Source organism: Chiloscyllium plagiosum, chromosome 19 (assembly GCF_004010195.1).
Source record: "Chiloscyllium plagiosum isolate BGI_BamShark_2017 chromosome 19, ASM401019v2, whole genome shotgun sequence".
NCBI classification, from domain to species: Eukaryota; Metazoa; Chordata; class Chondrichthyes; order Orectolobiformes; family Hemiscylliidae; genus Chiloscyllium; species Chiloscyllium plagiosum.
The window spans coordinates 52,153,716-52,160,136 of NC_057728.1; the positions used below are offsets into that span (position 1 = coordinate 52,153,716).

The 6,421-nt window shown below is 43.7% G+C and overlaps 1 protein-coding gene across 1 annotated transcript in view; it reads right to left on the reverse strand.

Moving 5' to 3' along the window:
• Window positions 1–295: 295 nt before the first annotated feature.
• Window positions 296–6,421, reverse strand: part of LOC122559808 (GLIPR1-like protein 1) — a 44,258-nt gene continuing 38,132 nt past the window's right edge. The window contains exons 7-8 of the transcript XR_006314557.1: window positions 1,030–1,033; window positions 296–305 (exon numbers count right to left, since the gene is read on the reverse strand). The gene's annotated coding sequence lies outside the window, so the exon portion shown is untranslated. The remainder of the gene's footprint in view (window positions 306–1,029; window positions 1,034–6,421) is intronic.

Here is a 6,421-nt window from a genome sequence, read left to right on the forward strand (position 1 = left end):
AGACCCAGGGATGGGTCTGCAGAATTGCCTATTGTAGACTGTGACTAGCCCATATACATCACAAGTAGTGGCTCTGCTGTGGTGTTCAACAATAAATTATGTTCTTTTCCATTGGACTTCCTGAGTTATTTCAAAGACAATTTGGAAAGATCTTACCTTAAACAGCAAAAAGAACAATTCACACCTTTTTCCTAGTATGACATGCAGCCCAGAGAAGAATCATGTATTTACTCTTTTAAGTATTTATCCAATCAACAATGCCTCAACTGTTTTGTTTTGAATTTTCTGCAGATTGTGATGTGTTTCTCTCTGTTACTGTCCTCCAACCCTTGCCACCATAAGATACACAAGACCACTGGCTAAGACACTGATATTCCTCTCCATTGTACATTGGCTCAGCGGTTTGCACTGCTGCCTCACAGCACCAGGGACCCAGATTTGTTTGTTTGCTTGGGTGATTGTGTGGAGTTTGCACATTCTCCCCGTGTCTATGTGGGTTTCTCCCCACAGTCTAACGATGTGTAGGTTAGATGAATTGGCCATGGTAAATAGAACATTGTGTCCAGGAATCTGCAGGCTATATGGATTAGCCATGGGAAATGTAGGGTTAGAGGGCTAAGATAAGAAGTGAGTTTGGGTGAGATGCTCTTTGGAGGGTTGGTGTGGACCTGATGGGCCAAATGCCCTGCATCCACACTGTAGGGATTCCATAATTGGTCTGAAGACTCCTGCTAACTAAACTCTTCTAGCTTTTAGCATTTTACTAAACTCATTACCCTTCCAAAGAACTGGATTAACTGCCTGGGAATTAACTACTGAACGTTTACTAAATTAAGTTTTATGACCTGTAGAGAAATTGATGTTCAGGAGCCAAGAACTCAGAAGAATAAAACTCATACTTTGGTGTGTCCTGTCGCAGCAGAGGTGTAGGGAGGGAATTGCTCTGTAAGTTCTCAATATTGACTCAAATGTGAAGTCTAATGAAACTCGGTCAGATATGAGCAAGGAAACTGGTTGATCACCACATACAGTCCTCCTAAGGTGATGAATCAATACTCCATCATATGGCATGACATATAGTGAAATGCAAGGTTTGTGAAGGTTTGTAGCTCAGATTGAGGTTAAGGGTGTAGGTTTGCTCGCTGAGCTGTAGGTTTGATATCCAGACGTTTCATTACCTGGCTCGGTAACATCATCAGTGGCGACCTCTAAGTGAAGTGAAGCTGTTGTCTCCTGCTTTCTATTTATATGTTTGTCCTGGATGGGGTTCCTGGGGTTTGTGGTGATGTCATTTCCTGTTCGTTTTCTGAGGGGTTGATAGATGGTATCTAGATCTATGTGTTTGTTTATGGCATTGTGTTTGGAGTGCCAGGCCTCTAGGAATTCTCTGGCATGTCTTTGCTTAGCCTGTCCCAGGATAGATGTGTTGTCCCAGTCGAATTCGTGGTTTTTTTCATCCGTGTGTAGGCTACGAGGGAGAGAGGGTCATGTCTTTTTGTGGCTAGCTGGTGTATCCTGATGGCTAACTTTCTTCCTGTTTGTCCTACGTAGTGTTTGTGGCAGTCCTTGCATGGAATTTTGTGGATGACATTGGTTTTGTCCATGGGTTGTACTGGGTCTTTTAAGTTTGTTAGTTTTTGTTTGAGAGTGTTGGTGGGTTTGTGTCCTACTAGGATTCCGAGGAGTCTTAGTAGTCTGGCTGTCATTTCTGAAACATCTTTGATGTATGGTAAGGTGGTTAGGATTTCTGGCTGTGTTTGGTCTGCTTGTCATGTTTTGTTCTTGAGGAATCTGCGGACTGTATTTTTTGAGTATCCGTTCTTCTCGAATACGTTCTCTGTTTTCCAAAGTTCGTCAGTGAAATCTCTAAGGAAGGCAAGTGTGCAGAGTATCCAATGCAAACCAAAGAAAAGGAAAAACATACTTGATATTAACTTCAACTGAGCTTGCCAACTGGATACCAAATTAGTTGAACAGTAGGAGATATAGAGTGATAGTGGAGAGTTATTTTTCAGACCGGAGGCCTGTGACTATCGATGTTCCACACGATCAATTGGGCCAATGGGCTGAAGAGTGGCAGATGGAATTCAACTGGGATAAATGGGAGGTATTTTGGTAAAACAGACAAGGGAAGGACTTATGTTATGCTTATGTTGTACAGAATGTTGGTGAGGCCTCCTCTAGAGGACTATTGACCCATTCTGGTTGCCCTGTTATTTGAAGGATATTATGAAGATGGAGAGGGTTCAGATTTCCCAGAATGTTTCTGGGAAAGGAGGGTTTGAGTTGTAAGGAGAGGCTGGATAGGCTGGAACATAGGAGGTTGAAGGTTGACCTTATTGAGGTGCATAAAATCATGACATCTGTAGATGAAGTGAGTGGCAGTTGTCTTATTCCTACGGTGGGGCATTTCTAGACGAGGGGACATTTTTTAAGGTGAGAGGAAGATTTTAAAAAGACATGAGGAGCAACAGTTTTTTCCACAAAGGGTGGTTTGTGTGTGAAATGAACTTCCAGAGAAAGTGGTGGACGGGACAGTTACAATAAGTACATGAATAAGAAATGTTTGGAGGTATATGGATCAGGCGCAGGTAGGTGGGAATAGTTTAGTTTGGGATTATGGTCAGCATGCACTGGTTGGACTGAAGGATCAGTTTCTGTACTGTATGCCACAGATGCAATTGTCCATGATACTGCTGGCAAGAGTGAACATACACACAGTGCTTGCAGAGATAATGTCCAACCTTAACATCATGTTGCGTGGCACTATCACAGTGTTAAAAGGGTCAGACTTAAATGGATCTAGCAACTCAAGACTGGTCATCTCTGAATCATTGCGAGTCATCAGCAGCAGCAGAATTGTACTCAAAAACAAACTCCAACCTCATGGCATAGTATACATTACCATCTAGCTCGAGGATCAACACCAGTTCAAAAAGTCCAAGAGGACACAGTAGGAGCAGCAGTAAGCGTAAAAAAAAACTAAGTGTCAACCTGGTGAAGTTACAAGAAGAACTGCTTACATGACAAAAGGCACTTAAATAGAGGCAAAAAAAATGCAGACACTGGAATCCAAAGCATACAAGCAGGAGGCTGGAAGAACACAGCAAGCCACCTTGAACCTTCCCTCCATTATAAGGTTAGATGTGCAGATGTTTGCAGAGGAGGACAAGTCAACATTTTGGGTATAACCCATCTTCAGGAATGGAGATGAGGGTAAGGGAAGCGGCAGATAAAGTTAGGGTGTGGGGGGGGGAGAGAAGGGAGAGAGGCAGAATGGTGAGGTAATGGTAGGTGAACACAGGTGGTGGGTATGATCTGGTTAGTCGAGTTGGTAGCTGGAAGGAAGGGTTGGTTGGTGGAATGGGAGGAGGTGGGGGGACTGGAAAGGGAAGCAGGGGATGGGTGGCAAGGTTATCTGCTCTGATGAGATTTTCCACTCCCAAGCCACCAAATGTCCACCTATTTTAAACAGCATGCTTTTCCCCACTCTGTCATCCAGACAGCCCTACACCTCACCTTCTCCATTCCTCTAAACCTCCCCCCACCCCCCCCCAACGTAATAAAGTTAGGGTCCTCACCTTTAATCCCACCAATCTCCGCATCGAACATATCATCCTTAAACTGTTCAGACTAGACCCCACCACAAAGATCATCTTCCCATCCCCTCTCTGCCAGCTGCAAGGACCACACCCTTTGTCACTCATTGGGTCGTGCCATTCTCCCCACAACCCCCAATGACAAAAGGCACTAGCAGCAAGTGACAGAGCTAAACTAAAAAAATCAGATCTAAGCTCTTACAGGTTCTGCCAAGTCCATGTAACTCCTGACTTCATTACTGCATTGGTTGAAGCATGAAAAGAGCAGAATTCCAGAGCTGGGATGAGAGTGATGCAGTTGATATCAAGGTCACATTTGACTGATGTGAATCCAAAGCTGAAAATGTGTTGCTGGAAAAGCGCAGCAGGTCAGGCAGCATCTAAGGAGCAAGAGAATTGACGTTTCGGGCATGAGCCCTTCTTCAGGAATGCCCGAAACGTCGATTCTCCTGCTCCTTGGATGCTGCCTGACCTGCTGCGCTTTTCCAGCAACACATTTTCAGCTCTGATCTCCAGCATCTGCAGTCCTCACTTTCTCCTAATGTGAGTCCAAGTAGAACTGAATTCGATGAGAATCGGTGGGGGGAAAACTGTACCTGGTTTGGAGTCATATCTGTTATATAAAGAGATGGTTATGGTCATTGGAGGCCAGTCATCTCAGCTTCAGGACATCTCTGCAAGAGTTCCTCAGGGTAGGGTTATAGACCTAACCATTTTCAGGTGCTTCATCAAAAAGATTAACGTAATGAACCTTCCCTCCATTATAAGGTTAGATGTGCAGATGTTTGCCAATGATTGTACAATGTTTAACACCATCTATGACTCTTCAGATTATGAAGCAGTCCATTGCCAAATGCAGCAAGACCTGGATAACATCTGGGTTTGGACTAAAATGTGGCAAATAACATTTGCATTATATAAATGGCAGGCAATAACCATCTCCAATAAGAAACAATCTAACCACCACCGCTTGACATTTAATGGTGTAAGCATCACTGAAACCCCCACAATCAACATCCTGGGGATTACCATTAACCAGAAAATTAACTGGACTAGCCATATAAATGCAATGGCCACAAGAACAGTTCAGGGTCTAGTAATACTGCAGCGAGTAACTCACCTCCTGTAAGATTCCCAAAGCCTGTACAAGACTACAAGAAAGAGTATTCAAGCCTGCTCCACCATTCGATAATATCCAATATTTTTCATGCCCACTCCTGCATTTTCCTGTAATCATTGATCCTCCTACTGATCAAGCATCTATCTAACTTGGTCTTAAATTTACACAAGGTCTCTGACCCCACTATTTTCTGTTCAGCTACAAGACATAACTCTAAATTTTGATGGATTACTCCCTAGTTGCCAGGATATGTGCAACTCCAATAACACTCAATCGTGACACTATCCAGAATAAAGCAGCCACTTGATAGGCGCCAAATGCACAAAAATTCACTCTATCGAACATCCGCACTCAGTAGCAGTAGTAAATACCATCGAGAAGACACACTGTAGAAATTCATCCAAAGCTACTTAAATAATTTCTTTTAAAAGCACGACCAGTTTCATCTAGAAGGACAAAGGCAGCTGATACATGGGAATACCACCATGTGCAAGTTCTCCTCCAAGACACTCACCATCCTGACTTGGAACTATATAATTGTTATCTTTGTGTTGGTCAAATCCTGAAATTCCCTCCCTTTCAGCATTGTGTACTACAGCAGCTCAAGAAGGCACCATCCTCTTCTCAAGGGCAACAATGGACATACAATAAATGTTTGTCTAACCACTGACACCTACATCTTATGGGTGAATATAAAATAACTTCAATTAAAAATTTACCTTCCTGCTTTTCACTCCAAAGTGTATACTTTCACACTATTCATGTTAATCTCAGTTTGTTATCTGGTCACACCCACAACTTGTCCAGATTTTTAAAAATGGAAAAAACTGTAGATGCTGTAAATCAGAAACAAAAGAAAAGTTGCCAGAAAAGCTCAGCAGATGTGGCAGCATCTGTGAACAGAAATCTGAGTTAACGTTTTGGGTCCAGTGACCCTTCCACAGAGCACAAGGCAAGGTTTGCCTTTGGTCTGGCACCACTCAGAGTCATAGAGATGTACAGCATGGAAACAGACCCTTCAGTCCAACCCGTCCATGCCGACCAGATATCCCAACCCAATCTAGTCCCACCTGCCAGCACCCGGCCCATATCCCTCCAAACCCTTCCTATTCATATACCCATCCAAATGCCTCTTAAATGTTGCAATTGTATCAGCCTCCACCACTTCCTCTGGCAGCTCATTCCATACACGTACCACCCTCTGCGTGAAAAACGTTGCCCCTTAGGTCTCTTTTATATCTTTTCCCTCACACCCTAAACCTATGCCCTCTTGTTCTGGACTCCCCATCCCCAGGGAAAAGACTTTGTCTATTTATCCTATCCATGCCCCTCATAATTCTGTAAACCTCTATAAGGTCACCCCTCAGCCTCCGACGCTCCAGGGAAAACAGTCCCAGCCTGTTCAGCCTCTCCCTGCAGCTCAGATCCTCTAACCCTGGCAACATCCTTGTAGATCTTTTCTGAACCCTTTCAAGTTTCACATCTTTTCGATAGGAAGGAGACCAGAATTGCACACAATATTCCAACAGTGGCCTAACCAATGTCCTGTACAGCTGCAACATGACCTCCCAACTCCTGTACTCAATACTCTGACCAATAAAGGAAAGCATACCAAACACCTTCTTCACTATCCTATCTACCTGCGACTCCACTTTCAAGGAGCTATGAACCTGCACTCCAAGGTCTCTTTGTTCAGCAACAC